The 24,693-nt window shown below is 44.1% G+C and overlaps 2 pseudogenes across 2 annotated transcripts in view; one reads left to right on the forward strand and one right to left on the reverse strand.

The window, feature by feature from the left end:
* LOC110204088 (DLA class II histocompatibility antigen, DR-1 beta chain-like) overlaps nt 1-24,693 on the reverse strand; it is a 212,349-nt pseudogene that overhangs the window by 149,751 nt on the left and 37,905 nt on the right. The window lies entirely within an intron of this gene.
* LOC110203955 (DLA class II histocompatibility antigen, DR-1 beta chain-like) lies at nt 9,166-19,137 on the forward strand (annotated as a pseudogene). The gene is made up of 6 exons (XR_002323139.2): nt 9,166-9,357; nt 14,894-15,162; nt 16,903-17,184; nt 17,661-17,771; nt 18,238-18,261; nt 18,428-19,137. The product of XR_002323139.2 is annotated as a DLA class II histocompatibility antigen, DR-1 beta chain-like (transcript).

Below are 24,693 nucleotides of genomic sequence, written 5' to 3' on the forward strand. Positions count from 1 at the left end.
CACAATTGGCAAACTGGAAAAAAAGTACACTGAAGAAAACAAATCCCTTAAAAATACAATTGGCCAATTGAAGAAGGAAGTACAAAAACTAACAGAAGAAAACAATCTGTTAAAAACTAGAATTGGACAAATGGAAACTAATAACTCTATGAGAGAGCAAGAATCAGTCAAACAGAAACAAAAAAATGAAAAACTAGATGAAAAAGTAAAATACCTCATGTAAAACAACCGACCTGGAAAATGATCCAGGAGAGACAATTTAAAAATATTGGACTACCTGAAAATCATGATGAAAAAAAGAGCCTGGACAGTATCTTTCAGGAAATCATAAAGGAAAACTGCCCTGAAGTCCTAGAACCAGAAGGTAAAATAACCATAGAAAGAATACACCACTCACCACCTGAAAGAGATCCCAAATTGACAATGCCAAGGAATATAATAGCAAAATTCCAAAATTACCAGATGAAAGAGAAGGTGCTGCAAGCAGCCCGAAAGAAACAATTTAAATATCATGGAACCACAGTCAGGATTACACAGGACCTTGCAGCTTCTACATTAAAAGACCGCAGGGCATGGAACATGATATTCCATAAGGCAAAGGAGCTTGGATTGCAGCCAAGGATCAACTACCCTGCAAAAATGAGCATGATTTTTCAAGGGAGGAGATGGATATTCAATGAAACAGGGGACTTCCAAACCTTCCTGATAAAAAGACCAGAGCTCAACAAAAAATTTGATCTTCAAGTACAAGATTCAAGAAAGACATAAAAAGGTAAATGGGACAGAAAAACAGAAAATGTTGTTAATAAGAGTGGACTGTTTATATCCCTACAAGGGAAGATGACACAACTCTTGAGAATTCTTGAGAAATGTTATTACACCATGTTAAAGGAGTATACATAAAGGGGGTGGATATTAGTTGACTTTGATGTAATGATAAAAAAAAATCTAATCAAGTGGGTTAAATGGATCCAAGTAAGTGGATTAGTCTGATCTTAGAAAATGTACTGAGAAAGGAGGAGGCAGACAAGGGTAAATTACATTACAGGAAAAGACAGAAAATCTTATTACATCAGAGGGAAAGAAGGGAGGGGGTGAGCATTGTTTGAACCTTGCTCTCAACAGATTTGGCTCAAGAAGGGAATAACATAATCAGTTAGGTATGGAAATCTAACTTGCCCTAGGGGCAGTAGGAGGGAAAAGGGGAAAGAAAAGGGAGGGGGGATAGAAGTGAGGGAAGAAGCAGTAAGGCTAAAGGGAAGGAAAGGGAAAGGGAGGGAGGGACTGAGGGAGGCAGTGGTCAAAAGCAAAGTACTGGTGAGGTGGGGAAGGGAGAGAGGAGAAAGAAAAGCATAAAAGAGGAAAAAAGGACGGAGAAAAAGACGCAGATAACAATCATAACTGTGAAAGTTGAATCACCATCTTTTTTTTTCTCTTCTGTTGAGTTTTGTTTCCTCTTTCTGATAGTTCCTCCTATTGGTTTTAATTTTTACTTACAATTTTCACTAATGTGAAAATATGTTTAATAGGAATGTAAATGTATAGCCTAATTCAGATTGTGCACCTTCTTAGGGAGGGTGGTGGGGAGGAAGGGGGAGAAAAATTTTAAACTCAAAAGCATATGGAAGTGATTGTTGCTAAACCAAAATAAATTAATAAAATTAAAATGAAAGGATGATTGATCACAGATTAGTGTAGAAATATATCCAATTCATCATGGGAAGAAGGGAGGTTGTGGTGGGCATGGTAATCATGAAGATAATACTAGGAAAGAATTAGTTGCAAGGAAGAAAGAGAAAGGAAGGAAGGAAAATAGGAATGAAAAGAGGGAGGGAGAGAGTGAAGGAGGAAGAGAAAAAAATCTTCCTGATCTTTAAGGCAGGATTAAAAGAAAAAAATAAAAGAATCTAAGACTCAGTTCCCTATCAATTGGGAATGAGTGAACAATTCGTGGTATAGGAATGAATGAAATATTATTGAGCCATAAGAAATTATGCCAAAGATCATCTCAGATGATGCCCAGGAGTGTACACTAAAGCAGAGTGAAGTGAACAGAACCAGGAGAGTAATTTATACCAAAAATCAACACTGCAAAGGAAAACAATTTGGAAAGTTTAAGAACTCTAATCAATGTAGTGACCATTCATGTCTCCAGAGGACCTGTGATGAAGCAAGTTACTCACTTTGTGATAAAGAGGTGATGGATTCAAGGTACAGAAACAAACATCCTCTTTTGACCATAGCCACTGTGAAAATGCATTTTGCTTGAGTCTGCTTATTTGTTACAAATGTTTTTATTCTTTCTTTCCTTTAGTGTCTTAATTGAAGGGGCTTTGTGTTTGAGGGGAAAGGGAGAGTTAGCGATTCTGATGCCAAAAAAGAAGGCCATTGAAACATTTTTTTTAATGCACAGAAATCAACAGAAGGAAATTCAGAAGGAAGCACAGACAGCACGGTCAGTTTTGAAAAGAATATATAAAATTTATTATATGCTTATTTTAAAAAGCAGTATGAAATGGAGTCTCAGAATCTATATTTAACCCTCTTTTGTTTTCTAATATGTATATAGAACACCCTTTATTTGGTGTTTAAATTCAAAATTTAAGAAGATAAAAAACGAAGTATGTACATATATAATCCTGTACAGACAATATGCCAAAGAAATGCAATGTTATTATGAGTCTCTATTCAGCCATCCATCTCTCCCTTTAACATTAGTCTCCTCCTCCATATAACTCCTTTTCCACAACACTGTGGATTTATGTCACTTCATGGGGCCTTCAGTGTAGCGCTGAGGCAAGAGAAGACTGAGAGAAGGCCATTAACTACACAAACCTGGACCAGTAGCACATGGTCTGGGCCATGAACTCTGATGCCAGGAGGGTTCATATCATCACAGACAACAAGGCACAGAAAAAGACATAAGGATGAGAGCAAGGAATTCAGTTTCTAGTCCTGGTTCTTCCACCGATTGGTTATAAAACCTTGGAGAAAGTCAATTCCCCTTCCTAAGGTATGTTTAAAATAAATTTAATGTGTGTGGTGGGGAGAGGGGAGTGTAGAGATCCTTAAATTTTATTTCAGCATTATGAGGTTGGAAATGGACATGATAAAAAAGAAAGAGAAAAAGAAAAGAAATGGACATCGTGATCTTATATTTGCACTCAAACCTCCCTTCCATACACTGTTTCAGACAAATTAGGACAACTCCCTCTGCTAGCTTGTACTTTGCAGAGCACCCTCTCACTTGAATGGGAAGAGCTAGTCCTGATGCAGTTTGGAGTGCTAGAAACCCCACAATGCAAGGGTACAGGGTGAGTCTACCTCAAAAGAATTCAACCACTCAAGCCTTCTTTCATTAATCACACTAGTTGGGTGGGAGAGATTCTGAGAGTCTGCTATTGTAATGCCAATAGAAATGGAAAAGATTCTTAGGGAGTCCTTGCGACTTAACAGGGTAAAATTGATACTTATATACAAGAAAAGTTGGTGAGAAGATCTGGATGAGATTAAGAAGTGGCAAGTAGCCAGGGGTGGGCCAGGTACAGACAATGAAAGGAGTTAAGTGGTCTGAGAGCCACAGTGAAAGAGCAGTTAAAAGGATTATTGAGTATCTAGGTGAGATGGGCAGGAAGCCTCATGGAAATGCCAGTGACCTGAGCTGCTGAAATGTGTGAGAAAGTTCAGAGGCTGGTGGTATTTTCCTTTAAGGGATCCAGGTCCTATCCCCATCATTACCAGTATGAGATTATAATCACATATGTGATCCTTGACAGCTGAACCCACCTGAAACTCTGGTTATTAGAACTTGCTGTTCAAGATTTTATGGAACTATTAACTGACATTATTTTGAGTCTGACTCCAGGTATCATTGTCAAGGAATGCTATTGAGCTAATGTTCCATGATGCCAGCAACCCTATGGGGTCTGTTACTAATTCCTTAGTGGAATCTCATCCTCCTAATCGGGGAATTAATCATGTGAAGTATAAAAACTGGCTTCTAATTTTTCTGTTTTTAATTTGAGTTTCTTAGTTATATCAACATGATAATTGGCCAACCTAAAAATGTAAGATCCCTGGTTTAAAAAGTTCCAATTTTGATTTTATAATAATAGAGACATAAGAGTGCAGATTACTAGGCCAAGTAATTTAAAATTGTGTTAACACCAATTTTGTAGGAGATTTTAACAAAGATAATCTCTACAAGGAGTCTAAGAAGACAGTTAGTGGGAAAATGCTTAGAGCACACCCAGACCGGAGAACTTCATCAGATAGTGACCCCAGACAGCTATATGAGATGACACTTCTTAGCCTGAAATGGACAGTTTTATTTATTGTTTACTTTTTCTCTTTGCGTCTTTTTATCTGTATAGTCTACTTACTAAAGAGGATTGCCACTTTTGGTTTTGTCAATGCATCTACTTACTAAAGGGAACTGCCTCCTTTGGTTTTGTCAAATGTATTGATCAATTTTTATTCCCCTCCCCCCACATTGTTACCTGTCATGAGTCCCAAAACCTTTGATGAAGTGTTGGCCATATCAATTAGTGATTCATTGAGGAGTTTACAACCCTCATTAGAATCAGATGGGGAAATGTGAAAAATGATTTTTCATGATCATTATCTTGGAGATTCAGAGGTTCCCTCAGCCCCCTTCTTCCAAAGTTCTGACTTTAAGTTCAGCTTTACTTCAGAGGACATTACTGATAATGAGACAGCATTGACTCTGCTTATCTTCCTCAAACCCCATCCAAGCTCACAAGTAATTTAATCTAAGATAAAGAAGTCCTGCTCAGACTTGAGGAGACAGATTCTTTTGTCTAGATAGCCCAAATCCCAGGCATGGTCTGATAAAAGAAGTATTTCCTCTATCCAGAGGTAAAATGATAATGGGGTGACATCACCCATGTGCACCTTATGTAAACTCTTTACCCTAATCCCAAAATGTGCTCATTTCCAACACTGCAGTGGCCATGCATGTGTGCTGCCACTTCAAGAGAAATAACCAATGACTGAATCATCTCTGTCTTTCTTAGACCAAACCCTATAGGTTGACAATACAAACACACATACATATAGGCACACACATATGTAGATAGGTATATATATGTATATCCATGCATTTATGCATGTGTATGTGTGTATATACATATATACACACATACACACATATAGGTACATACATATCTATACTAACATGTACATGTGTGGAGAGATAGAGGAAGGGAGGGAGGGAGGGGGAGAGAGAGAGAGAGAGAGAGAGAGAGAGAGAGAGAGAGAGAGAGAGAGAGAGAGATGAAAGACATGAGAGATGAAAGACATGAGAGATGAGTGAAAGAAATTTGAAGATAATTTCAGGTCATTTGGTTGCTGGGGGAATGTGAAAAGGACTTCCCAAAGGAGATTGGAATTTGAGGTGAATGTTGGAGGAAGCCAGTCAGAGGGGAGTAAGAGAGAGATGAGGAAAAGATCATGTCAGGCATGGCGGATGGCCAACAACAAGGAATAGTGATGGGCAATGAAGTGTCATGAATGAAGGACCCCCAGGTAGCCCAGGGTAGCTGAGTGTGGAATGTGGGAGGAAAGTCAAGTATATGAAGACTGGAAAGGGAGGAAAGGGGAAGTTCGAGAAGAGCTTGAAATAGCAAATGGAAAATCTGCAGATAACAGAGAATCACTGGAGTTTATGGATTAGGAGAATGACACGGGCAGATCTTTGCTTTAGGAAAAACACTTTTGCACCTAAATGGAAAAGGAATTGGAGTGTAGAGAAACTTGAAGTAGGAAGACCAAATAGAAGCTTATTGCAATGGTCCAAACAAGAGTCAAATCAACAACTTCACAAGCATTTATGAAGCACTTATTATGTGTCATATGCTGCTCTAAGTGCTGGGGTGGGGGGGAGTACAAATCCATGCATGAAGACCATTATGCTCTCAAGTTGCTTCCATTCTAATGGGAGAAGACAACATATAAAAGAAAGCTGGCAAGACCTTGGGGGCAGAGGGAGAGAGGGAAGTTACCCATGGAAGGCATGGTGCTTAGGTACAGAAATTGAAGTATGAGTATTTGGGGTCTTTCCCCAAAATGGAGATTCTGGGAGAAATCATCAATGACAGAAGGGGACCTTAGGAGCAAGGGAAGAAGGCAGCTGAAACACAGTGGCAAACTCCAGAGAGAAGCATCTAGAGAAGTGATGACAATCTGAACAGTGATGGTGGCTGTGTGAGGAAAGAGAAGGGGACAATTAGGAGAGATGTTATGATGGCAGAAAAAAGGAATCATGGAGAAAGCTAGAAACTTCTTCAGGAAAGACTTTATATTGTCTTGTCTCCAAAGAACATGCCTCAAGTCACTTTCCTGTCCCAGGGAGCAAATTATTTAGGGACAAACTGACCTTCCTTAGGTTCTAGAGTTCCCATCCTTTGTTCATTTTCATATTTACCAGTTGTAATTATCTCTCACTATTTTGAGTTCTATCTCTAAATGCTGAGAAATCTTTCCTTGTTTTCAAAAGTTATGATTTCATAGATAACGATCATTTTTCTCAAGATCACTGTAGCACACTACAAATGACAACTATAGATGATTTTCACATCCTCTTAAGAGCTGTTTCTTTTTTTGCAGCTATCACCAACCTTAATGTACCATTCCTCCCCTCCTCTAGTAAAGACCCTCTTAGCAATAAATTAAAATCAGCCCTGTTTGAGAAAGCACACTTCATTGTAAACCTCTAGAAATGGAGACAAAGTAAGTGCCTGCAAATTACAAAATATCTGAAATGTATGAACAGCATTATACCATGTTAAATAGTAGAAAAACAAAACGCTGAAAGACCTCAGAACTCTGATTAAAAGACAAAACTATATTGACTTCAAAAAGCTGGAAGTAAGTCTTCCTTTCTTCAGCTAAGTTGTAAGCAACCAGAAGACAGAGACTAAACTGATAATTCTCTGTTCCCCACAGAGCTTAACAATACTGAGCATACAATAGTGCTAAAATAATTATTGACCCATTGATGCTCTCTACTCTTACCTCTATCACATCCTAAAAGAAATTATATCCTTCCTGTGGTCCTGAGGGGAGACAAAGAAAGAGTACTGATAAGGAAAAAGTGAATATTGGAGTGATATCTGGTGTATTGAAACCCTCACTAGTACTCAGGGAATTTCCCATCCTCTTCCTTCCCTGAGATAATCTGAAATGGCAGGTTCCTGTTCTGCCCAGATAGACAGCTGGGAAAGAACTAACTCCAAATGTTGTTGTTGTTGTTGTTATTGATGATGATGATGATCATGATCATGATAGCCAACATGCTCCTTTTGGCAGATGCAGACATCTCCACACTGGGGATGGAGTGGTCATTTCCAATACCAATAAGGGCCTAGAAAGTTCAAACTCCTTTATGGATTAAACACAAATCTACAACCCTAGCTGCCTCTTCCTGCCCAATCAAGAGTCATTTGCCTTTAATGGTATCAGGAAGGAGACCAATGATAGAACAGACAACCAGACTGTGGCATCTAGGGAGAGCCATCATTGCTGGATATCCCGTTACTTCATGCTCAACTGGAAGAAAAAAAATACAATCCTGTGGGAGAAAGTCAATACAATTTTTCTTATCAAAATCCTGCCTTAGTCTCCATTGCATAGAAAGGTTCCAGTGTCCCCCCCCCCATTTTCCCCACAACCTGGATGTAGCCATGTACATTGTTATATAAGCCATACACCTTGGCTACCAGGAAGCAGACATGGATCATCAATCCATGGTGCTGAATTATTGCAGCTCAGACTCATCACCATCTAGGATATAGGGGCATTAGCATGTGAGTTTTCTGATTGCAGATTCTTCAACTTTACAACTGGGCACTAAGGCCATTTTTCACAGATCTTTCACCAGTTCAAGAAGTTTTCAGACAAAACATTAAAAGATATTCCCAGTCCCATAGAAGAAATTAATTTGATACATGTTTGCACCTCTTGTGCTAAGTAGTTAATTCTCCAAGTTTTTCCTCCAAATCTCTCTTCTTTTTTAACTCTTTTCTTTGACACTATTCTTTCACTTAAAAAGTCACCTTAAACTCTTTTATAAATACTTTTAAAAATTCTTGCATCACTTCTTCTAGGAATTACAACTGACCTGTCACCAAAACACCAAGCATTTTCCACTTATCTCAATTAAATTAAATCTCATTCCATTCAATTCTCACATCATTCTGACTTGTTAACAACTTTTTGGATCCTGGCTCTGTCATCCAATACATTAGCTCTGTCTCCCAGTTTCAAGTCATCTGCAAATTCACTTTGCATGCCTCCTATGTCTTCATCCAAGGCATGATAAAAACTTAACATTGGCTAGTACAAGACCAAGGACAGCTTCCTAGCGTGCTCTACTAGAGAACTTTCTCCAGTCTGACATTCAAATCCCCAAGGACTCGTCTTTGGGGCCAGCTGTTCAACCATTTCCAAATCTAGTTAACAGCATTATCCTCCAGTGTATATCTGTCCATCTTCTTTCCAAGGGTAGCATTGGAGACTGTCAGATTCTTTGTTGGAATCTGACAGGTTTACTATATCTACACCATTCTCTTGAACCATCAGTTCAGTTACAGTGTCAAAAAATGGAAGGTTTGTCTGTGATGACCTGTTTTTGATGAGGTCTTGATGGCTTTTACACAATCACTCTTCCCTTTCAAAATGCTCACAAACCACATCTTTTAAAATGTGTTTTAAAATTTTTCTGGGAGCCAAAAGCAGAATTTATTGAACTATAGATTACAGACTTGTCTATCTTCCATTTTTAAAAAACATTACTGATATTTTAAGAAGGACTAATGAGTCCTTCTTCAGCTTTATGGGACCCACTACAGTAGTGAAGACTTTGACTGATCTACACTAGCAGCTCAGCTTCAGGATGCTAATATTTGGCTATTGTAATAGTGTGGCCAAGACATTACCTTTGGGGCCCCTTCCTTCCCTGAGATTCTATGATTTCAGGGACCTTTATTTTTTTTTCACCAGAAATACATTTAAGTATTAGAACAGACCCTGCAATAGGAACCTCTGCCTGGGAACTAATGATGCCCTTCATTCCTAATGCTAATTGGTTCTCTCACTTCTGAGATTGCCCCACCCTGGAGCAATCAAAAGAGTCTGTATATTCTTAGTCTGGGAGACTTCGGGGGAGTTCCCATGAAGTGAGGGCCATCCTGACTGTTACATCTCTCTGGGTCCCTTAGCTTCATCTTGTCTGCAGGATGGCGTGTGTGCTGCTCCCCAGGGGCATCTGGACAGAGGTTCTGGCTGTGACCCTGCTGGTGCTGAATTCCCAGGTGGCTGCAGGCAGACATGCCCCAGGTAACTACAGAGCAGCAGCTCCCCAGAGAGCCCAGGTTGGGGCCCAAGAGGAGAACTCTTCCCTTTAGGCCAAGACCGAAGGAAGGACTTGGGACAGGATGGTCCTCAGACAGGTGGGCAGTAGGTGAAACTGGTTTTCAGGCTCCCCTCCCAACTAACTCTTCCATGGTCCTTTGCTTCCTTTCCCCCTTTTTTTCAGGGTTCAGGGAATTGATGCAGCCCCCCTCCAAGAGTTGAGGGATTGAGGCAGTTTGTCAACAAGAAATCATGAAGCAGCTACTGCCTGCCAGGCACTGTGCTAATGCTTAGGATAGAAAGGAAGGCAAAGGCCAGTTCCTGTTCTTGAGGAGCTCACAGTCTAATGGGGGAGACAACAGGCAAACAATTCTGTATGAACAAGATAGATAGAGGAGAAATGGGACATGATCAAGAGAGGGAAGGCACTAACATTAAGGGGGATCAGGAAAGGCTTACTGTAGAGGGTGCGATTTGAACTGATACTTGAAGTAAGTCAGGAAAGTGAGGAAGCAGAGGGGAGGAAGAAGAAAATTCTAAGCCTGAGAGACAGCCAGAGAGTGCTTGGAGTGGGGAGATGGAGAAATTTATGGAAGAACAAGAAGGCCCATGTCAGTGGTTAGCAGTGTACTGGGGGCCTGGGAACATAAAGTGTAAGAAGGCTGGACGGGTAGGAGGGGACCAGTTGGGAAGGGCTTTGAAGGCCAAGCAGAGAATTTTATAATTGATCCTGGAGGTGACAGGGAATCACTGGAGTTTATTGATTAGGGGTTGACATGGCCAGAACTGCCACCCTGGCTGAGTGTTTCTGTCCGACTACAGATTGTCCCAAAGTTTGACTAAGCTGCTGGAAAGGTTTAAATTCGACTGTTATTGGGGGAGCAAGGGGTAGACTTTCCTGGATTAATTTCCCAGGTGTTATTTCAAGGCCATGAGTGACACTGGAGTGTTTGGGACCACCCCTGGTTTTCATGAATAACATCATGGTGGAGTAGGGGAATGTGTCCCCATCCATTTCTCAGAGGCAGGTTAGGGACAGGTACTGGTCTAGAGAGACCAAGAGGATTGATCCCAGCTGGCTTTTCTCCTATCTTCATGATCCATTGTTAATGGACTGAAAAAAGAGATGTAGGCAATTTTCCCCCATCCCCCACTCCCCTGGGTCAGGCCAGGCTTGCACTCCCTACTCCCCATCTTTCAGTGTCATCTCAGGTCTCCACACTATTGCTGCTGTCCCTGAAGCCTGGTCAGGATCAAGAGGCCTCTGCCATGACCCAGAAGGGGTGTGAGATCTTTTGTCCTGGGCAGAGAAGGATCCCTCTGGGATGGGACACAATCCTCTTCCAGCTAGTGTAAGTATTATAGGGGAACAGATAAAAGCCTCTCTGGCACTGTCTGCATTATTTCCCCTGCAGCCAGGCCTGGCACCTGGCCTGGCCCATCACAGTCTCTTTGGGATCCTACCCTGTTCTCAAGGAATCTGACTCACTTTTGAGCTTTGCCACCTGCACTGACACTGGGGGGAGAGTATGCCATGTGTAACACCCATTCTCCAGGTCTGGGCAAGAGAGAAGGGCCTTCTAGAGACAGTCTGTTAAGGACTGAGCAAGGAGACACCCAAGGGCAGTGGAATCTCCCAGCCCTAGCAAGGTGATGGCTGCTTAACCTAGCCGACAACTCCAGTATCATCCTGCTATCACCCATGGGTGTACTGAGCAGGTGCTGCCCCCTTGTGGACAATCATACAAACTACACAATATCTATGTTCCTTCCCAGCTAGAAGTTAATCAAACTTTGTGCCAGGCACTGTGTTAACTGCCGGGGACATAAAGAAAGGTAAAAGTCCCTGGGGATGACAACATGAAAACAACTGTGTACAACAAGTTATATTTAGGATAACTTGGTGATAACAAACAGAGGGAAGGCACTAGAATTAAGGGAGACTGGGAAAAGGCTTCCCGTGGAAGACGGGATTTTAGCTGGTACTGGAAGGAAGCCAGGGAAGCCGTGAGTCAGGGATGAGGAGGGCGAGCATTCCAGACCTGGGGGAGAGCCAGAGGAAATGCCCAGAGCTGAGAGATGGAGTGTCCGGTAGGAGGGAGATTAGGGAAGCCAGTATCACTGGATCACAGAGCACATGGGGGGAGGGGGAGTCAGGGGTAAGGAGAGTGAAGAGGTGGGAGGGGCCAGGTTGTGAAGGGCTTTGAAGGCCAAACTGGGATTTTTAAATATGATGCTGAAGGTGATAGGGAGCCATTGGAGTTTATTGAGCAGGTGGGTGACGTAGTCAGATCTGTGCTTTAGGAAGATCCATTTGAGAGCAGAATGAAGATGAACTAGAGTGGGGAGAGACTGGAGGCAGGCACAGCCACCAGTAAGCTAATGGAATAATGCAAGTGGAAGGTGGCGAGGGCCTGAATCAGGGCCATGGCATGGTCAGAGCAGAAAATGGAGTCTATTTAATATGGGTGATGAGAGTGAGGACAACACTGAGGTTGTGAGCCTAGGTGACTGGCAGGATGGTGGTACCTCCCCAGTAATAGGGAGAGAATTCACATCTGTGGGAGAATGACCACAGAAAAGGGCAAGCACAAGGAGAAACTAAGGGTTTGTCCACAGCCTTTGGCTTGGGCTGAGGTTTCATGTGGGTTAGAAAAAGAGATGGGAGCACAGGTGGAGAAGACCTTGATTTCTAGGCTAAAGAAGTTGTTCTTTATCTAACTGACAATGGAGAATCATGGGGTGAGGTAGATCCTTTGGAGAAGAGATAATTTTTTTTCAGGGCAATTGGGGTTGAGTGACTTGCCCAGAGTCAGACAGCCAGTAAGTATTACGTGTCTGAGGCAGGATTTGAACTCAGGTCCTCCTGACTTTAGGGCCAGTGCTCTATCCACTGCCCCATCTAGCTACCCCTGAGAGTAGAAGATTTTAAACCACAGAGAGCACTTAGGAGGCCACTGCAGGTGCTGAAGCTTGAGCCATCATGCCTGGCCTCTGAACCTTGGCAGAGAGCTGTGTTGTAGACTGTCATACTGGTAGGAAGGACTAGGCTGAGTAGGGTAGTCAAAGGTATGGGGATGGACTCAGGAGTTATCAGCACAGCTAGCTCAAGGTGTCAGGGAAGCAAAGATGTGCTTGAGATTAAGAAGCACAATGTCAGAAATTTGATAACTCCTGGATCTAAAAGTGGGAAAATGTTAGAAGGAAAAGGATTAAGGACATTCCAAGTTGGGAGGGGGAGAGCAAACAGGTGTAATTCCCTGAAACCAGAGAAAGAGGTGTCCCCCTCCCCCCACAAGTGTTTGTGAACAATTAAAGGAACATGGAAACGATAACTGGTGGATTAGTATGGGCCCAGTTTTCAGATAAGACAGATGGGTTGCTTGGGATGTACAACTGTGAGGAAGCTCCTGGCCTCAGCCTCTGCATCTGCCCTTGTTTCTGCTTAGCATAACCTTGGGCCTTAGTTAAGGGTGTCTAAGCAGCAGGCAGAGGTGGTCCAGCTTCCCAGCCATGCAGCGCTGGATTCAAACAATGAAATAAGGTTTTCTCTCAATTCACACAGTTGAATACAATTTTCTCACAAGACAGAAATTGGACTCTACCTATAATCGAATAGAAAGGGAACTGAGCTAGCTCCAGAACTGAGGCCCAAGATGGAGTCAGTGCAGTTTACCCAATTCCCACAATTCAGCACTTGCTGAGCTAATCTCCTCAGTTTCTTCCTAAATACAACCCTTTCTGCTTCTATAGCCACCATATGAGCAGACCCTCCTCACCTCTCACCCAGATTATTATGATGGCCTCCTAATCGCTCTCCCTGCCTCAAGTCTCTGTTCACTCCAGACCATCTGTCACACACCAAAAATGTGTTTTTCCTTAATTGCAAATCTAAGTTCCTCCTCTCCTCAATAGTCAGCAATGGCTCCCTAGTGCTTCTGTGATCAGTTAGAACTTCCTCTCTTTATTCCTTCACAATCTGGCTGGAACCTCATTTTATATGATAATCCTCCTCTTCCAGTACTCTGTGAGCCTTTTCCTCACACACTGCACCATCTCCCATTTCTGGGCCTTTGGCCCAGCCATCCCCCATTCCTGGAATACACTCCGTCCTTCCCTCTGCCTCATGGATCCTCTCTTCCTTGAAGGCCCAACTCAAGCACCACTTTCTAAGTGAAGACTTTCCTGATGCCCTCAAATGCCAGCGTCTTCCCTTCCTCCCTCCCTGTCTTCTCCTCATGTGGATTCAGGCTGTCTACACTTTTATGGACACTTGTCACTCCCATTTCAATGTAAAGCTGGGGATTGTTCCATTCTCTGTATTTGTATTCCTAGCACCTAACAAGGCTCCTAGCACACAGTAAGCACTTAATAAATGCTTACTGATTGACTGACTCTCTTTGGGGAAGTACACCATTCCAGAAAGAAGGAAAGACTATTAAGTATAAAGAAAGCAAGGAATCCATGAGTTGGGGGTGGGACAGAGGGCAGGCCAGGCATGGAGGCTGTTCACAGGTGTGGAGGTGGGAGATGAAATGCTGCATTTGGAGAGCTGCAAGAAGCTACTTTGACTGAAATATAAATTGTGTGTGACAGGGAATAACAGGAGATGCTGGAAAGGTAGGCTGGAGTCAGAGTGGGGAGGGCTCTACATGCCAAGATTAGGGTTTTGAAATTTCTCCAAGGGTCCATAGGGAGCCACTACACCTTCTTGAGGAGGTGAGTGAAGTGGTCAGACTTAGACTTTCTAAAAAGCATTTTATCCTTGGTGGGGTGGATAGATAAGTGATACGAATCAGTAAGTTAGCATTATTAAGTGCTTACTATGTGCCTGGCACTGTGCTGAGTGCTAGTTTACATATAACAATAAGTCATTTCCTGCCCTCAAAGAGCTTACATTCTAGGAGGAGGAGGATGTAAGACATGGCCAGGAGGGGTGACTGGGGGAGGTAGCTGGGGTCCAGCAGTCACAGGAATGGTGAGTAGAGCCTTGCATAGCACAGCACATCCATGCCCTTTTCAGTAGCGAGGGTAATATTGATTTGATTATTGTCCTCTGATGAAAGGGCAGAGAGGGGTGTGACCTCTAGGTTATGAAAGCCTGCTGAGGGTCTGTCACTTGCCCGGGTCTCCGCAGAGGGCTGGGGAGGGGATACAAAGACACACTGGAGGGATAAGGATCAGAGAATGGGTTAAACTGGGGTGAGGAGGCCTTGGGGTGGTTGGTGGGTAAAATTTCCTGGGAGTGTTTGCAGCAGGCTGGGTGTGGTTGAGAGGCAGCTATGACGCAGCAGATAGACAGGTCTGGGAACCTGAAGGTCTGGGTTCTAGTTCTGCCTCCATTCTAGATTTGCCGTGTGACCTCGGAAAAGCCGCTCACAGTCTCTGGGCCTCAGAGGGGGTGGGGCTGAGCATGCGCAGGAAGGGCAGCCGGATGTTGGCCATGTTCTCGTTGGTGAGGCCCAGGTTGAGGTGAGTGATTCGAGGGGGTGGTGTCCGTCAGGGCTGACCTTCCCCCCAGAGCACTTCACGGAGCAGATGAAGGCCGAGTGTTACTTCGAGAACGGGACGGAGCGCGTGCGGTTTGTGGAGAGATACATCCACAACCGGGAGGAGTACGTGCGCTTCGACAGCGACGTGGGGGAGTATGTGGCGGTGACGGAGCTGGGACGGCTCAGTGCTGAGCGTTTGAACAGCCAGAAGGAGATCCTGGAGGACGAACGGGCCGCGGTGGACACTTGTGCAGGCACAACTACGGGGTGTCTGAGCCCTTCTTACTGCGCAGGAGCGGTGAGTGCGCCCGGGGAGGGGGAAGGGACCAGGGGAGCCCGGCAGGGACCCCGGGAGAGGGGGGAGGGAGCGGGAGAGGGGCGGGCGCCCGGGGAGGGGGCAGAGCAGGGAGGGAAGAGAAGAGAAGGGGGTGGAAGGGAGCGCAGAGGGAGGGGAGGATGTGATGGGAGGGGGCGGTGGGAGGAGGGGGGGTCCACAGGAGCAGATGCAGGGACAGGGACCCCCAGAGCAGGGGAGAGACAAGGGGAGCAGGGATGAAGGGAGGGGGAGGTGATGGATTGGGAGAGAGGAGGAAAGGAGGGGACCGAGAGGGGAGGAGCTGGGAGGGGAGAGGAGGGGGGGAGAGTGGGGAGAAAGGGGAGGTGAGGGGGAAGGAAGAAGAATGGGGGAAGCGACTGGGATGGAAGGAGAAAGGAGGAGGGATGAGAGGGAGAAGAGGTAGGGAAGTGACAGAGGGAGAAAAGGGCAACAGAGGTGATGGGGAGGAGTTAGGAGCAGAAAAAGGGAGATGAGTGAAGGGGACAAGGGGAGGGAGAGAGAGGAGGAGAAAGGGAAGAATGAATGATGGAGAAAGAGGGTAGGGACAGAGGGAAGGAGATGTGCTGGAGAGGGAAGGGGGAGAAACCCTCTTATAGCAGCATGGATTCTTATTCCTTGAGTCCTTTTTCCTCAGTCAAATTCAGGAGGTTTTACCTCCTCCAATTCTAATGGGGATAAATTACATAGGGAACAAGCCAAGCAAAGTGGTTACTAGGCGGCTGCATAGCTCAGTGTAAAGAGTGCCAGGCCTGGAGTCAGGAAGACTCATCTTCCTGAGTTCAAATGTGGCTTCAGAAACTTCCTAGCTGTGTGACCCTGGACAAGTCACTTAACCTTGTTTGCCTAAGTTCCTCATCTGTAAAATAAGATGGAGAAGGAAATGGCAAACCCCTCCAGTGTCTTTGCCAAAAAAACCCCAAATGGGGTAACAAAGAGTTGGACATGATTAAAAAATGCTGAACAACAAAATGGTTAATATAAAATGAAGTCCCCCAAGTCCTCACTGCCCAGGTGTCATGAACCTTTTAAAATCTTAAATAAAACTATTCCTTTTTGTATCCCTTGAAACTAAGCTCAGCAGAGCCTCCCATGGTCTGCTCTCTCCTGTCTCAACCTTCCCTCCCTCCTTTCCCCCTCTCAGCCTTCTCTGATAACTCAAACTCTTCCAACTGAGGCCTTATCACTGACGTTGTCTTTCTCCGTGGACTCAGAGATATTCCTGCTTTTCCCAGGAACTCTGGACTCGGGTCAGGATGCTCAGATTTCTACTGGGCTTAGATGTTCTCCATAATTCCCCTCGTTCAAAATTTCTTCAGTGGATTCATAATGTCTATTAATTTTTGATCTGGAAATCTTTCTCAAAATAGTTTATTATCTGCACCTATGGTCTCCTTTTGGAAATAATCCATTAGAAAGTATCCATTTATAATAAGAAAACTTGCCTGCTAATTTCTTCCCATATCACTGAATCCTGATGAGCTGGGGCTGTGATAATGCAGCACCGTGGACTCCTGGGCCTACTTCCTACTGGTTCAGATTTCTAGTCTTAGGGGAGCTTAATGTCTACCAAGATGCCCATTTCTGGCCCTGGGGAGGAGAGGAGACCCTAAGCCTGCTTGTGGATCAGGTGACAGAGGTGGGGGCTGCACTAGGAAGACCTGCTCTGTCTCCCTCACTCTAGATCTTTCTTCTTTCTTCCAGTTGAGCCCGAGGTGATTGTGTATCCATCAAAGATGGCTCCCCTGGGACACCACAACCTGCTTGTCTGCTCTGTCAGTGGTTTCTATCCTGGGGACATTGAGGTCAGGTGGTTCCTGAATGGGCAGGAGGAGACGGCTGGGGTTGTGTCCACAGGCCTGATCAGCAATGGAGACTGGACCTACCAGCTCCTGGTGATGCTGGAAATGACCCCCAAGCGTGGAGACGTCTACACCTGCCAAGTGGAGCACTCCAGCCTTCAGAAACCTGTTGTCTTGGACTGGAGTGAGATACTGCTCCCTGACCCTCCAGTTCTAACATTGCTCAGGACATGGAGCTAGCTCTGAGATCCCCTTAGTGTGTGTCCTGTGCCCTCTTTTCTTCTGGCCTGGGCTCATACAAACCCAGTGTGGTGCTACCCAGTCTCCCCCCTTTCCCCAGAACAGCCCCCTAATGGCAGTGCTAAACTAAGACCTATGGAGACCTAGAACCTGGTCAGCCTCCTCACTGGCCCCAGGTCTTGGAGCTGGCCTACCCATCAGACTCTGTGATCAGCTTATAGACCCCTTCCCCTGGGTAGGGCAGCTGGGCTTTGAGACGGATTGGTGTCAGTGTCCCCTGAAGACTTTCATTTCCTGAGTCCTGAAAGGCCCTTTGCACATCCATCCCTTCCTTTCTTAGACAGCTCAGACCCATCTACTCCCCACATGGGGCTGGCTCCTGGAGGGAAAGTTTTGATACTTGGTGTCTCTTCTCCCTAGAAGCACAGTCTGAATCTGCCCAGAGTAAGATGCTGAGTGGAGTCGGGGGCCTCGTGCTGGGCCTGATCTTCTTTGGGGTTGGCCTCTTTGTCTACAAGAGGAGTCAGAAAGGTGAGACACTCTGGGGAAAACCCTGAGGCCCCTCCCTTCTGTGATCTCCAAGAGAGAGGATATTTGATTGTGTCAGAAATCTGGCCCCAGGTCAGGGATGAAGGGATTCTCTGCCTTTGGGGTCACATTTTCCTTCCCTAGGAACTTATAGAAGGTGGTGAAGGGGCCAGATCCCAGGGCTCAGGGTCTTAGGGAATCCCATATTCACTAGTAGAGGCAGCCTTGAGAGGACTTCAGATTCTAGACTTTAGCCCCTCCCCCTGCCCTTTACCCTTCCCCATCCACTCACATAGTTGTAGATGGATGGATAAAGCTTCAATTAAGTGCTTCCTCTGTGGTGTCAAGGTACTGGGCCAAGCAGTGGTGGGAGCCCCCCGTCCCACAGTGCTCAGAACCTTGTTGCCTTTTGCTTCTATTGCTCTAGAATTTACAAGGATTTGTATGTCTGTCTCTCTTCCTTTCCCAGGAAATCAGGGTTCACAACCAACAGGTAAGATCCTTCTACCTAGGTGGCATCAGGGTTCTCATAGCTACAGCCTCTGCCCAGTGGGGCCTGAAGCTAAGAAGGGACTTGGGGGCCCTTACTGGGAAGAAGTGGTTCCAGTGGCTTCAGACCCCTATGTAAACTTTATCTGACTGTTCTGTGTCCTCTGCAGGGCTTCTGAGCTGATCCCTGAGCCTGTGTCACCTGGAACTGTTGTGCCCCCTCAGCCTCCCTCTCATGTTTGGAGGCCCCCTGCTTCTGCCCAGATCTCCAGGAGGTTGCTCCTACAGACCACTTCCCTGGACTGGCTCGTTCCCTGTTCCTTTGACTCTGTTTGGACTCTTTGGCATTTCCCCAACAGAGCTTCAAAGACCCCCTCCACCCTTCTTTGTTTCTGTACCTTTTTTTAATCCATTTTTGTCCCTTGAGCCTTCACCCCAAGAATTAGAAGACTGAAAATCAGCTGGTGCTTGGTGACATGGAGACAAAGTGAGGGAAGCAGAGGGAGGAAAGTTCAGCACTTGGGATTTGTACAATCTGTCAAAGTGTGCAATGCCTCCAGAGGTGCAGGTTGCAATCCAGCCACACCTTTTCATCCTGGGTGCCTCTTGTCCATTTTCTCCCATAATTCCTGCACAGGTTGAGTAACCAGCATGCTGATGGCCTTCCTCTACATTTCCTGATATTACATAGATACCACTGGCCATCCCAGGCTGTCTGACCGAAAATCCTTAGCTTTCCCTCTGTGATGGGCCCACCTTTTCTGGTGACTTTCCTTCTATCACTTCTGTTCACTTCTTCTTTGACAATATGCTGTAGCCTATGCTTGCCTGTCATGTGCCCCTCCATTGCACTTTAAAAAATTAAAGTTTTAGTAATACATTTTGTGTTTATGTTATATTCATTGGTTAATATATACCTTCCTCCCATAGCTTTTCCTCATAAAAAAACTTTTACTCAAAAATTGCATAATAACCCTCACATTGATCACATATAACTGACAGTCTGTGCAACAGTACATACTGTAGTCTCCCCACTTCTTCCATGAAGTGTTTATTTCCTCTTCTCTGTGGCCAAGCTTGGTAACTATGATTCCATAACATTCAGCATCATCTCCCCCCATTTTGTAGTCTTGGGTTTTGGTTCTGCTCACACTATTCTGTGTCAGTTCATTGAAGTCTTCCCATGTCCCTTTGAATTTCTCATTTTCGTTGTTTCTTCTGTTACAGCACAATTCCATCATGTTCAGGTACCACAATTTGCTTAGTCCTTTCTCAGTTCATGGGCACCTACTTTGTTTCTCCTTTTTTGCTGCCACAAAGTGTTGCAATGAATATATATGTACACACACATCCAAGATTTCCCCCCCACCTTTTACACCCTTGGCATATATGTTAAGCTGTGGGATCTCAGGATCAAAGGGTATGGAGATTTGTGCTTTTGAGCATGATTCCAGATTGTTTTTCATGACTGTTGTACCAGGTCACAGCTCCACAAATAGGGCATCATCTACCTGTCTGTGTGTAGTCCTTCCCACATTGGCCATTTTCATGTGTCGTCACCTTGGAAGATTTGCTGGGGAAAAGGTGAAACCTCAGGTTTTTTTAACTTCCATTTCTCTCATTGTCAGTGATTTGGAGCAAACTTGAGAATTATTAATTTTCTTTGACCTCTTCTCTACAGGAAGAGGCTCTTGGCCTTATAGATTGATGTTCGTTCCCTACATGTCTTGGATAATGGACTTTTATCAGAGACATTTGATACAAAGACATTTTCCCCATCAACAATTCTTTTAGCTGTTGATCTTGTTATGCAAAGGCTTCTAGTTTCAGTAATCAAAATAGTTTTCTCCTCTGGTTTTCCTCTAAGTCTTATTTAGTTAACAATTCTCCCTTTGGTCACAGTTATGAAATCTAATTCCAGACGTTTCCTGGACCTTTGGTAGAAGTCTGACGGAATCTCATCCCCCGAATTAGTGCTCTTTGGGTAAATAGAGGGAAATCAATTGTTAAAAATCACCATACCATTTGCCCATAATGCTTAGGATGAAATACTTTCTAAATGAATGATTTTTGTAGTCAGTTCATTGCCATGCAATGGGTGGGTCTGCCCAGAACTTACCTTTTCCTAATGAAGTTTATGGGAGGCCATTGTTGACCAGCAGCAGAAGTGTCAGGAGGGGTGGAAATGAGGATGCTGGGCCTCCTCTGCTCTTCATCCAAGTTGGGCTCTTCTTCCCCTTTGGAGAGTGCAGACACCTGTCAGTGTCAGAGCAGTAAATGGGAGCTGGGGAGATGTGGGGAGAGTGGCAGCTCCCACAGGGCTGGTGGGGGTAAAGCACCAAGATTGCTCAGCTGCTTTTCCTTTTTGTACAGAAATTTCTGAGCAATATTTCAGTTTCCAGGTTCTCATAGATTCTATCCAATCCATTGGAATGTTTATCTTTTTCTTCTCCTAATGAACGTTTGGAAGGATGCAGACATTTGTTATTATTCGAGCATCTAGGCTGCCAATCTCTTTACCTGGGCTGATATGAATCTTATCTATGAAATCATCATTTTTGGAAACAAAGATCTCAGGAATTTAGGGATATAAAGTATGGAGAAAGCAATAAATGACACAGGGAAGCAAGGAACTAAATGTTTGTTAGGAGCCCTTGAATCCCAAGGAAGTTCTCGTTAACCTCTAAGTAACCTGTCCCTTTCCAAGGGAACTGCTCCTCTAATGTATTCTTTGGTGAGAAAGCGGTAGACTATGGGTTCAAGGACTTCATTCTTTCCTTTGCTACATTTTCTAGCAACCAATGCCCTTTGATTATAGAGCATTGATCTAGAGTTGGAAGAGACCTGTGGTCTAAACCCTTCATTTTGTAGATGAGGAGGGTGAAGCTCCATAAGATTAGTCAAATCAAATGAGTAAGCATTGATTAAGTGCCTTCCAAGTGCCAGGCACCAGGCTAAGTGCTGGGGCACAAGGAAAGGCAGAAAATAGTCTTTGCTTTGAAGGAGTGCCCAGTCTAAAAGTCAAACAGGATTTTATTTTTGTTCCTTTTTTAAAATTAATTTTTAGTTTTCAAATTCACTTCCCAAGATGTTGAGTTCCAAATCTTTTTTTCCTGTAGGTAGTAGAGCCACTGGAGTTTGTTGAATAGGAAAATAACATGGTCTTACCTGCACTTTATTTTTTAAATAATATTTTATTTTATTCCAATTACATGGATAGTTTTCAACATTCATTTTTTAATAAGATTTTGAGTTACAAATTTTTCTCCCTCTCTCCTCACCCATCCCCAAAACAGCAAGCAATCTATAGGTCATACATCTGCAGTCATGTAAAACATATTTCCACATTACTCATGTTTTGAAGGAAGAAACAGAACAAAAGGGAAAAAAAAGCATGGAAAGGGCAAAGAAAGTAACAATAATGTGCTTCGATCTGCATTCAGCGTCCGTCAATTCTTTCTCTGGATGTGGATAGCATTTTCCATCAAGAGTCTTTTGGAAACACCTGCACTTTAGAAAGAAGAATTTGACATCTGAGTAGAGGGTGGCCCAGAGTGGGGTGAGGCTGAGGCAGGGAGACCCCTCAGCAGCCTATTGCAATGTTCTGGCCTAAGGTGATGTTACATACACACGTGGATGACTGGAAAACTGTTGGTGCCCTCAGTAAGAATAATGGATTGGGGGTGGGGCGGGTGAAGAGTTCTCCCTGTGATGTTCCCCACCTCCCCACCCCCTGCCCTTGTTGGTGCTGCAACACAGCTGCTTGTGGCTGCTATTGCTGCTGTGGAAGGCCCCCCCCACCGTGGAAGAGCCCCTTATGTCAGCCGTCCTGCTGCATCATTGCCATTTCTCTCAGATCATCTTTAACTATGTGGAGAAATTTTAGCTTCCCAGAGGACACATCACATGCTGTTACACCCTCACCCAGCATTTCATTCCCCACCATAAAGACTGTTAGCATCTTTAGTGTAGGATGAAAGACAACCCAAGCATGTGAGATCATCGTGGGGACGGCTTTGCCTGCCAGCCTCCACAGAGAATTGTCCTGGCAGCAAGTGCAGTTTAAAGCCTCCTACCTACCCAAGAATAATGGTGTTGTCGGGGGGGGGGCAGTGTCCCTTTCCAGTTCCATCCAGAAAGTGAGGGGAACGTTTTAGTGGTCACCATTCATGGAGAGGTGGAGGAGACTGAGTAGCTCAACCAAGAACTGTGCCAACAGGGCAGCTAGGTGGTGCAGTGGGTAGAGCACTGGCCCTGGATTCGGGAGGACCTGAGTTCAAATCCAGCCTCAGACCAAACACTTGACACTTACTAGCTGTGTGACCCTGGGCAAGTCACTTAACCCCATTGCCCAGCCCCCCCCCCAATATAGAAGAACTATGCCAACAGAACCAAGAGCTGAAAGACATGTGTTAGTCTCCAGAAACAGAATTCAGATGTACGTGGTGAACTCCAAAAGGCTCAGGACCTGCAGGAAAGATAGAATCTCTGACAGATGTCACTAAGTCATTAGAGCAGAGGATCACTGTCCTCAATGAGGAGAATGAGGGTCTGAAAGAACATAAGAGCTGTTAGGAGACAGAACTAGCTTAGCTTAAAGTGCAGAACCAGAATGTGTCCTCAGAAAATGAGAAAATGGGCATCAGGCTGAAGACCAGCCTTGATCACCTCATCAGCTTCAGGCACAGATTTCAGTTCTGGATAAGCTAGAATAATGGATACTTAAAATGATGTTCATTCTTGATTGCTAAAGAAAAATGGAATCTTCATGTGTTAAGGAAATTGTTATGAGACATAAGAGAAATTGTATGTCAATAACAAGTCTGGAAAACACTGAATGATAAATTAAGAGACCTCTAAAAATTAAAAAAAAAAAGAAAACAATAAGAGTTCATCAGGCAAAGCACATAGCAGGACACACCAGGGCCAAGGCTACCCTTGATATTACCTTCAATAGGTTGAGAAGTGTGTATTAGAGGATACTACAGTAGTCCCAGGGGTATAAATAAAGACCTCTCCTGTAGTAGAGAAAATTAGGAATAGAGAAGGAAGAACAAACATGAGAGCTGCCCTGGAGATACATTTAGCAGCACCTAGTAGGGGGTCATGGGAGAGGAAGATCAAAGATAATACCAGGATTTCCACAGGAGAGGCTGAGTGAATGGAGGTGGCTTTGACCAAGACTGTGAAATCACAAGTTATGTTGTCACATCTAAAAACATTGTTAGGAGCATACTGTGAGACAGGCACTCTGCTAAGCTGGGGGAATATAAAGAAAGGCAAAAATCAGTCCCTGCTCTTGAGCTCAGGGTGTAAGGGAAGAGACAGTATGCAAACAGCTCAGTACACATGAGCTTTACAGAAAAAATTGAAGATAACTTCAGAGAGCAGGCACCAAGGTGAAGGAAGACTTTGAAGGGCTTCTTGCAGAAGGTAGGACTTTAGCTGAGACTTGAAGGAAGGTAGAGAAGCTAGGAGAAGAATGTTTCCAGGCATGAGGACAGCCAATGTAAACACCAGGATTTGGGAAATGGAGTGTTATGGATCAAAGTGTACATGAAGGGTAGTAAGGTACAAGAAAAGTGGAAAGGCAAGAAGAAGCCAGTTTATGGCTTTAAGAGCCAAACAAAGAATTAGTTGATCCTAAAAGCAATAGGGAGCCACTGGGGTTGATTTAATAGAGGGGTGACATAAACTTGCTTTATGTAGATCAATTGGGTAGGTGAGTAGAGGATGGGGAGAGGTGAGGCAGAGAGCCTAGGCAGAAGGAAAGAGAGTTTGAGGAGAAATATGATGAGCCCATTAGTTTGAAGTGGTGAGAAATCCAGCTATTGGTAGTCTGTGGGCAATGGATTCTTAACCTCTTGTGCCTAGAACCCCTTTGGCACCTGCTGAAGCCTATGCACCCAGTTATCAGAGAAATAGCTCCTTTGAGCTTGTGCAGGAGGTTATTGATGCTGAAATAAATCTACTACAATACAGAAATTATAGAGATTAAAAACCCATGTCTTACTGTGCTGAAGCACACGTTCAGGATTTCTTATAAAGCCCTGAAAAAAGACTGGAATTTGATAACCTTTATAGAGAAAATTATGTCAGACACATAAAGAAATAAAGTCTTTTACATATTGCAAACTCATCTTCTTTTAGGTATAAAAGTTTTTTTTAAAGTCCAGTTCATAATCCTGTGATTCCTTCAGTGTCCTAGAAGTTGAAGAAACTTAGTTAAACAGGAACATCTCATACATCTCTGAAGGAAACACATCTTTCCTTCTGGTTAGACAGTCTCAATAGGTAAACTAAATGAGATTACAGATTAAGCAAAAATCCTACACTTATAAAACCTTTAAGGCTTCATGTTAGAGAAGTCAAAGTAGGCTAATGAGAGGAAATGATTTGTATATCACTAAGACTCAGTGTTGGGGAAATTTTTCCA

Source organism: Phascolarctos cinereus, unplaced genomic scaffold, assembly GCF_003287225.1.
Source record: "Phascolarctos cinereus isolate Bilbo 61053 unplaced genomic scaffold, phaCin_HiC Scaffold_5;HRSCAF=322, whole genome shotgun sequence".
NCBI classification, from domain to species: Eukaryota; Metazoa; Chordata; class Mammalia; order Diprotodontia; family Phascolarctidae; genus Phascolarctos; species Phascolarctos cinereus.